Consider the following 8,851-nt stretch of genomic DNA (forward strand, 5'->3'; position numbering starts at 1 on the left):
AAAGGATTGGTATTCCCTTAGTTCCCTACAACGCATGGATCAGCACTCTTCTCACGAGGGAGGCTCATAAAGCGAATCACGAAGGGGTTGCTGGCACACTTCTCCGTGTTAGAACTAAAGCATGGGGGGTAAGGGGTTTAAGGATTGCCAGAAATGTTGTTGATTCTTGCATTCACTGCTGGAAAATCAAATCAAGTATGTGCAAGCAGGTGATGAGCGAACTTCCCCTTGAACGAACTGAACCAGCCGCATCATTTGAGTTTACAACATTGGACCTTTTTGACCCCTATGTTGTTAAAGATACTGTAAGACGAAGGGCGAAAATGAAGATCTGGGGTGTGGTGTTCAGCTGTATGGCTTCAAGAGCAGTACACGCTGACATTGTAGAGGATTTGTCGACAGAAGGATTCCTAAAAGCATACCAGCGTTTCACAGCTCTTAGGGGTCACCCAAGAAAACTCTGGTCAGACCAAGGGACTAACTTTGTGGGAGCCAGACCTGCATTACAAGACCTTTATGAGTTCCTAAACAACATTGACAAGGATCATATCCAGGAGAAAGCAGTAGTTAAAGGGACCGACTGGGTGTGGGTGTTTCATCCAGCGGACTCTCCCCACCGTAATGGGGCAGCTGAGGCAGCAGTTCGCGTACTCAAGAGGGCATTAAGTAGTGTTGGCAAAGAATGTAATTTGACAGCGCTGGAGTTCCAGACCCTTCTGTATCTGGCTGCTAATCTGGCAAATGAAAGACCAATTGGCGCTAGAGCTCAAGTGCAAGATGAGGCAGTAGAGACTTTTTGGGGTCAAAGCCGCTGGCAGTCATGGGGGTCAGCGGGGGGGGCACTGGCATAGATACTCACATGGGTCGCGATGGCAGTTCGGGCGTCAGTGAAGGTGGGCTTGCCGGGAAGCCCCATGCTGGTCCACGCAGATTGAAAATATTTGTTCAGGGTTCGACAGGGACTGGGTCTGGAAGTAAAAAAAAAATAGGAGGCCTGGCTCCCCCCGGGGAGGCTAGCCCGCAGCTGCAAGAACCTCCGGAACCAGCTGTATTCTTCCTTGTTGAGAGACAACTGGGCCGCGCCGAAGGCTCTGTTTGTCTTATGCGTGGTGATCTGGAAAAACAGAGAGAAGATGAGTGAGCGCCTACCACTGGTGGCCCCCACCCGCAAAGTTCCACTCACGTTAATGACATAGACGGACTCGTCCGGGCTTCTGGAGGCCTCTTCAACCTCCTGGATGGTCAGGTTCTGGAAGACTCCGGAATGGCCTTGTGCGATGCAGTCTGTGATGGAGGTCAGGTAGCTGGTCAGAAAACCATAGAAGCGCCACTGCTGCCTGGTGTCTGGGCTGAACTCGAGGCCGTCTGACGGAAGGCAGTTAGGTGTTAGACTTTACCAACAAACCTTGTTACAACTCCAATGGTTTAAACTTAGCGATAGCCGCTGGTGCCCCAAGGCAAAAATAAATCTCTGCCCCGGAGCTGAAGAGGGAAGAACGGAGAGAAGGTCAGCGTTTCCACAAGTGGTGGTGGAAACGCACACCGGCGGGACCTAACACTCACCTAGAAGGGCAGGTATTTTTCTCCCAGCCGTCCGGTGACAGCGTAGCAGGGTGGCTTTGGAGATGAGTCTGCCTTCTTTCGCCTGCTTGGTTCTTACCTCGTGTACCACAACGCGGTGGCGTATGCCGCGAATGAGAGCTCAAAGCTCCCTGGGAACCAGCACCAGGGTGGTGCTGGAGAGGCGGCAGGAGGCCAGCGGGGTTTCGGAGAGATAATCTAGGAACTGCGCGACATTCTTCAGGTAGTGCTGCCTCGTGGGCTCGGCCATGCCCGTTTGGCCTAGCAGGGCAGACCAGGCTCGGATGCGCGCCGGTTGGTTGAGGAAAGACAAGGTTTCTGGGTCCGCGTGGCCTTTCGCCATGAAGCCTAGGAAGGCCTTGACCCTTGCCAGTTTGGAGGCGATGTTGTTCTGCAGACGGGCGGTGGGCTCGCTTCCCAATTGGAAACCCTCAAACTCTTCCAAAAGCAAGTCTGCAGAACGGGGGTGAAAGTCAAAAGTCAGCCTTGATGACATACCACCACCACCAGCCCAACAGAAAAGTGCCATAACCATACTCAACTCAAGACGCGGGCGTGGTTCGGGTACGAGTACTTTGTTGGCTCGTAGGCTTCCAGAGGCCCGGAGGCCGCCCGGAGAAACCCCCCTTGCGCAGGAGAAACCCCCCTGCACTCCCCCACTCACCATCATGAACAGCACTGTGGCTGCAGTGGAGTCATTCAGGTTCCTGGGCACCACCATCTCTCAGGATCTGAAGTGGGACATTCACATAAACTCTATTGTGAAGAAAGCCCAGCAGAGACTGTACTTTCTTCGTCAGCTGAGGAAAGAAACTTTTCCTGTGTCTGGATGTTTTTGTGCTTGGTGCTCTGAAGCGCCAACCAGATGGTAACAGTTCGAACAGGTAGTGTGCTGGGTGTGAGGCGTCCAGAGTGATTTTGCGAGCCCTTTTACTCACTCCGGAAGAGTACAGTTCTTGAGGTGTAGGAAGGGTAGTGCCAGTGATTCGTTCAGCAGTCCGGACTATTCACTGTAGTCTACGGAAGTCGGTTTTGGCAGCTGAGCCGAACCAGACAGTGATTGAAGTGCAGAAGATGGATTGGATGACAGCTGAGTAGAACTGTACGAGCAGCTCCTGTGGCAGGTTGAACTTCCTCACAAAAGTTAAAACCCGCTTTTGGGCATCCCTCCTCCGACCTCTTTATGCAGCCCAAAGGACCGAGCCATCCCGGGAGACACCTGCAAAAACCCAGAGTTGGACCATGGGCCATATGGCCATTCAACACCGCCGCAGACCTGGACAGTCTCGTCCAGCCTGGCACCTCTTTGTGTTGAAAAGGGGATCATTTGTCCCGATGGGCTTTCCCCCAATTGGGACTTAGCCAAGGCTGAACCTGGACGCGGCCGTCCCACGCGACACTTTGAACACAGGAGATAGGGATCATTTGTCCCGATTGAAGCTATTTTTTACCACACAGATAGAGGAACAATAAAGACACTGAACACCATATGACCTTTATTGTTAAATATTTATTCAGGAAGATTCAGAGTCTTCTGTTGCTTCGAGGGGGCGTGTCCCCTTCCTAGGCGGCCATGGCTACGTTCTCCTGCTAGTTCCCTCCTGAAAAAGAGAAAAGGCCAGTTAGCTAACACCACACGTCCCTCTGTTGAGGTCCATGCCAAAAAGGAACTGATTTACTAGGGGTGACCCGTGACTCTCTGCCCTCTTGCGCCCCTTCCTTGAGTGGCGTGCTCTGCCCGCTGGAAGTAAAAAAAAAATAGGAGGCCTGGCTCCCCCCGGGAGGCTAGCCCGCAGCTGCAAGAACCTCCGGAACCAGCTGTATTCTTCCTTGTTGAGAGACAACTGGGCTGCGCCGAAGGCTCGGTTTGTCTTATGCGTGGTGATCTGGGAAAAACAGAGAGAAGATGAGTGAGCGCCTACCACTGGTGGCCCCCACATGCAAAGTTCCACTCACGTTAATGACATAGGCGGATTGTAGAGCTGCTGGTGCCCCGGAGCAGAAGAGGGAAAAACGGAGAGAAGGTCAGCGTTTCCACAAGTGGTGGTGGAAACGCAGACCGGCGGGAACAAACACTCACCTAAGAAGGGCAGGTATTTTTCTCCCAGCAGTCTGCAGAACGGGGGCGAAAGTCAAAAGTCAGCCTAGACGACATACACCCACCACCAGCCCAACAGAGAAGTGCCATAACCATACTAAACTCAAGGCGCGGGCGTGGACCGGGTACGGGTACTTTGTTGGATCGGAGGCTTCCACAGGCCCGGAGGCCACCCAAAGACCTCGGGCCACCCCTCGCCCGGGGGCAGCCCCGCGTGCGGGGGCGGGGCCGGGGGATGGTGCCGGCAGGGCAGGACACGACCTTGCCCGCCTGCTCTTCCTCCCCTCTTCCCCCCTCCTCAACTCTCGATAGCGGCGGGTGAATTCGAGCTGTGTGAAACTCACCTTGTCCACCTGCTTGCGGAGCTCTGAGAGCTGAAGCCTGTATGCGCTCCGTTGCGAGCCTGCAGCGGGGGTCAGCGCAGGGATGCTAGGCTTCCGGGCCGTCTGGTGCCCGTTCCTCTTCGGAAGACGACGCCAGCCGAGACACCACGGGTACCGTCGGTTGAGTGGACTGCAACCACCGCAACTCTCGAGCCACTTTCCGACGCTTCGGATGACCCCATGACCTCTTTCCTGGCCGAGACGGAGAGCTCGGCGTTCTGCTTCAGGTGTCTGTCTAGGCGGGCCGGCGTCCGCCGGCAGCCGGGCACCGGGCATACCGTCTTCCGCGTGTCTACATGGCCATCGACGAGCGCCAGCAAAAGCTTCTTCTCGTCCGCGTTCGACACCTTGTGGACCGCGGACAGGTGCGGTGAGAGGCGGCTGTAGACGTTGAAGCAGAGTGCACATTCGGCCATGACCATCCAAAACCAAGGCTGGAGGGAGAGAGACCCACACGCCGCGTGGAGCAGTTTAAAAGATGGCAGACGAGGCGTCCACTTCCGCTTCAGTGACGCTGGTCCCCTCCCAATCTTAAAGGGGAAGTCCGATGCCTACGAGATCGCTTTGGTCCAACTTATATAATTTGGAAGCAGTTACGACTTTTGGTGGATTTTTGTCCCAGGAACAACGCACCATTTCAGGCAACCTTACCGTGCCAGCAGCGGGGACTTTTTTTTGCACTGCTTTTTGATTATTCCCCTTTTCCCACACAAAGGGATGGGCATGAACCCCGCCGAACACGCACTTTTGGGCAGCTTGTACTGCACCAGACCGCTGGGGGCTTTTTGCATAAGTCTTTTATTGTTCCCTTCTCCGCCCCCACAAAGGGATGGCATGTGCCCCGCCGAATACGCACAGTTTTGGGCAGCTTGCACTGCGTCAGCCGCAGGGGCTTTTTGCATAAGCCTTTTATAGTTCCCTTCTTTGCCCCCACAAAGGGATGGCATGTGCCCCGCCGAACACGCACAGTTTTGGGCAGCCTGGACTGCGCCAGCCGCGGGGGCTTTATACATGGCTTTTTCCCACTTTCAACTTTCAATACTTTCGTAGAACCCCATCGAACACATACTTGTTCCGGGGCTCCCTGCATCATGAGCCGCAATCATCAAAAAGGAGGGGCCAGACCGTAAGCCCAGACACTACTGACCCTGGCTTTTCACCTCGCCAGACTACTAGCGGCCACTCTCCACCTCCACCAGCCACCCCCACACACCTCCGGGGGAGAGGGGTAGGGGGCAGGTGGGGCAGGGCAGACCGCCGAGGGCCAGCAAGGATAAACCCGAAGGGGTGGGTGGGCTTGCGGACGGGCGGGAGACGCAGTACTGGTCACGCACACACACAGGGACTGGAGCCACCGCCAACCCATACCCCACGCGGCCCCTGGGCTCAATTCACCACGCTGGAGACTCTACCGAGCCCACCTACCACCCCCCCCAGCCCTTGTCCAGGGCGAGGGGGGCGCGGACTAAGAATCAGCAGGGGGGGACAAAGCACGGGGTCAGGCGGGCGGGCTGGCGGGCAGAGCGGCGGACATGCTTTTGGTCAAAACCAGACGGGCCATTTGAGTTTTTTCTCCCACAGAGAGGCGGGAAAGGGGGGGGGGGGGTTGTGTGCGGAGGGACACCCCCCCCACGCCTCCCTCACAGCATGCCCGAGGCAGGGAGGAACCAACCACACCCATAGAGGCCGACCCACCAATGTTGGGGCGGGTGCCGGGCGGGGGCCTAACCCATAGGGTGTCAAAACAAGCTCCTATCGATCAGCGTACTTGGTTCAGGCGCGAAACGGTCAAAACCTAAGTCCACTTTTTCAAAGCCGCCAAACCGTCAGAACCTAAGTCCACATTTCTTCCCCTTCCCCGAATTGTTGATGGGAGGTCAGAGACAATCAGCGCCGAACACGCACCTCCAGGCGCGGGACGTCTCAGAAAAGGGGTCTCCCGTCAGGCATGGCTTGGCGGGCTGGGGCCTGGGTCTCACCAAGTACCCTGGTGAGCGTCGCCAAGCCCCTCGCCACCGGCCGTTCTGGAGACCACCCATCTTCAGCATGGCCCCAAATGGACTGGTTTCAAAAGCTCGCTGGAAAGACCTACCATCATCCCAAATGCTGATGCTGACACCCAGGGCCACCGCTCCCACCCCCTGTCCCCCAGGGCCCACACCCTGTCCGGGGGTAGGCACCCACGTTAGAGGGGCTGGAGCCTCTGACTCCCAGGGCCACCTCTGCCACCCCCTGTCCCCGATGACACTTACCCTGTCCGGGGGGCAGGCGCCCACGTTAGAGGGGCTGGAGCCCCTGACTCCCAGGGCCACCTCTGCCACCCCCTGTCCCCGATGACACTCACCCTGTCCGGGGGGCAGGCGCCCACGTTAATGGGGCTGGAGCCCCTGACTCCCAGGGCCACCTCTGCCACCCCCTGTCCCCGATGACACTCACCCTGTCCGGGGGGCAGGCACCCACATTAGAGGGGCTGGAGCCCCTGACTCCCAGGGCTACCTCTGCCACCCCCTGTCCCCGATGACACTCACCCTGTCCGGGGGGCAGCCGCCCACGTTAGAGGGGCTGGAGCCCCTGACTCCCAAGGCCACCACTGCCACCCCCTGTCCCCCAGGGCCCAGACCCTTTCCGGGGCAAACACCAGGCCCAAAGGGTCTTCTAGTTTGACACCTGCTCACCAGCAGACCCCGGGCACCCCACACTTGGACCACGAACATTGACTTAGTGGCACTCGCTACGCAGACGTGCCGTTGGTGACCCATCTGGATGTGGGGCACCACCCTCTCCACCACCTCGCCGTACTGTGGTAGATAGCTTGAGTGCACCAGCCTTTCCCACTACCGCCACCCGGCGCAGTGCTCAATTTGTTGAGGCGGCTTGGGTGCACCAGCGGCACGTAGTTCCAGGGGCGTTCAATATGGGAGTTTTGTGTTTGCCTTCCTCCAGTGTCGGAGGTTCATCCCCACCCCCACCAAAGCCAACAGCGCTAGCCTGGATCGGGGTACTGTCTTTGGGAAAGACTTCAATGTCTGAACCGCTTGGTTGGGGCGGGACCCCCACCCCCCAAGGCCAACGGCGCTGGCCTGGATTGGGGCACTGTCTTTGGGCAAGACTTCAATGTCTCAATCCCTTGGCTGAGAGCCCACCTGCTCGCCCAGGGTCGGGGCACTGTTCCTGGGCAGCCAGCCTGGCCATTGACCCCCTGGTTCGTTTAAACGCAAAGCCGCCAAAACCTAAGTCCACATTTATTTGCCTTTCCCGAATTCCTGATGGCAGGTCAGAGACAATTAGCGCCGGACAGGCACCTCCAGGCGCGGGAGATCCCGGAAAAGGGGTCTCCCGTCGGGCATGGCTTGGCAGGCTGGGGCCTGGGTCTCACCAAGTACCCCGTCGAGCATCGACCGCAAATTCTCGCTCACCCAACTGTGCCACTGGATCCCCAAATGGACTTAGTTTTTTCAAAAGCTGGCTGGAAAGACCAACCATCATCCAAATGAGGCTTTAGTTGTTCAAATCAATTTTTTTACTTCCTCAGGCTATCTACCTTATGAACAGTTAAATATTCCCCTACTGTGCAATAAATATGTGCAATACTTTCTCATACACACTTGTACACAGCACCTTATATCAATATACAATGCAATACCTTCTCCATTCTTATTTGTACACAGCAATCTATAACCTGTATGTTTATAACAAATCTGTACACACAATTCAACATTCAGATTTTTGACTAGCTGCATCTCTGTTTAACGTTTATCGTCTTTTTTTATTTATTTATTTTTTTTCATATTCATTTATTTTGTGTTGGTCACTTGTCACTTAATGTACACTGGAAGCTTCTGTAGCCAAAACAAAATTCATTGTGTGTGTGAAGCACATTTGGCAATAAAACTGATTCTGATTCTGATATACACACACATTTATACATCCATACATACACATATATATATATATATATATATATATATATATATATATATATATATATATATATATATATATATATAGTTGAAGTCAGAATTATTAGCCCCACCCCGCCCACCCCCCCCCCTTGATTTTTTTTCTTCTTTTTTTTAAATATTTCCCAAATGATGTTTAACAGAGCAAGGCAATTTTCACAGTATGTCTGATAATATTTTTTTTTTCTTGAGAAAGTCTTGTTTGTTTTATTTCAGCTAGAATAAAAGCAGTTTAAAAAAAAATTTTAAATCCATTTTAAGGTCAAAATTATTAGCCCCTTTAAGCTATATTTTTTCAATTGTCTACAGAACAAACCATCGTTATACAATGACTTGCCAAATTACGCTAACCTGCCTAGTTAACCTATTTAACCTAGTTAAGCCTTCAAATGTCACTTTAAGCTGTATAGAAGTGTCTTGAAAAATATCTAGTCAAATATTATTTACTGTCATCATGGCAAAGGTAAAATAAATGAGTTATAAAAAATGAGTTATTTAAACCATTATGTTTAGAAATGGGTTGAAAAAAAAATCTTCTCTCTGTTAAACAGAAATTTGGGAAAAAACAAACAAGGGCATATATATATATATATATATATATATATATATATATATATATATATATATATATATATATATATATATATATATATATATTTATATATTGTTACAACCTCCTGGCTCAAGAATGAAGTAACGAAAACCAAATAAAGATCCAAACCAGAAATCAAATCAACTTAAATATACTTAATAAAAAATTAAGTTAAATGATAAATATAAAGAAAAGAAAACAAAAAAAAAACTACTGGCGTTCATCCTTCCCTCTTCAG

Source organism: Danio aesculapii, chromosome 6, assembly GCF_903798145.1.
Source record: "Danio aesculapii chromosome 6, fDanAes4.1, whole genome shotgun sequence".
Taxonomy (NCBI): Eukaryota; Metazoa; Chordata; class Actinopteri; order Cypriniformes; family Danionidae; genus Danio; species Danio aesculapii.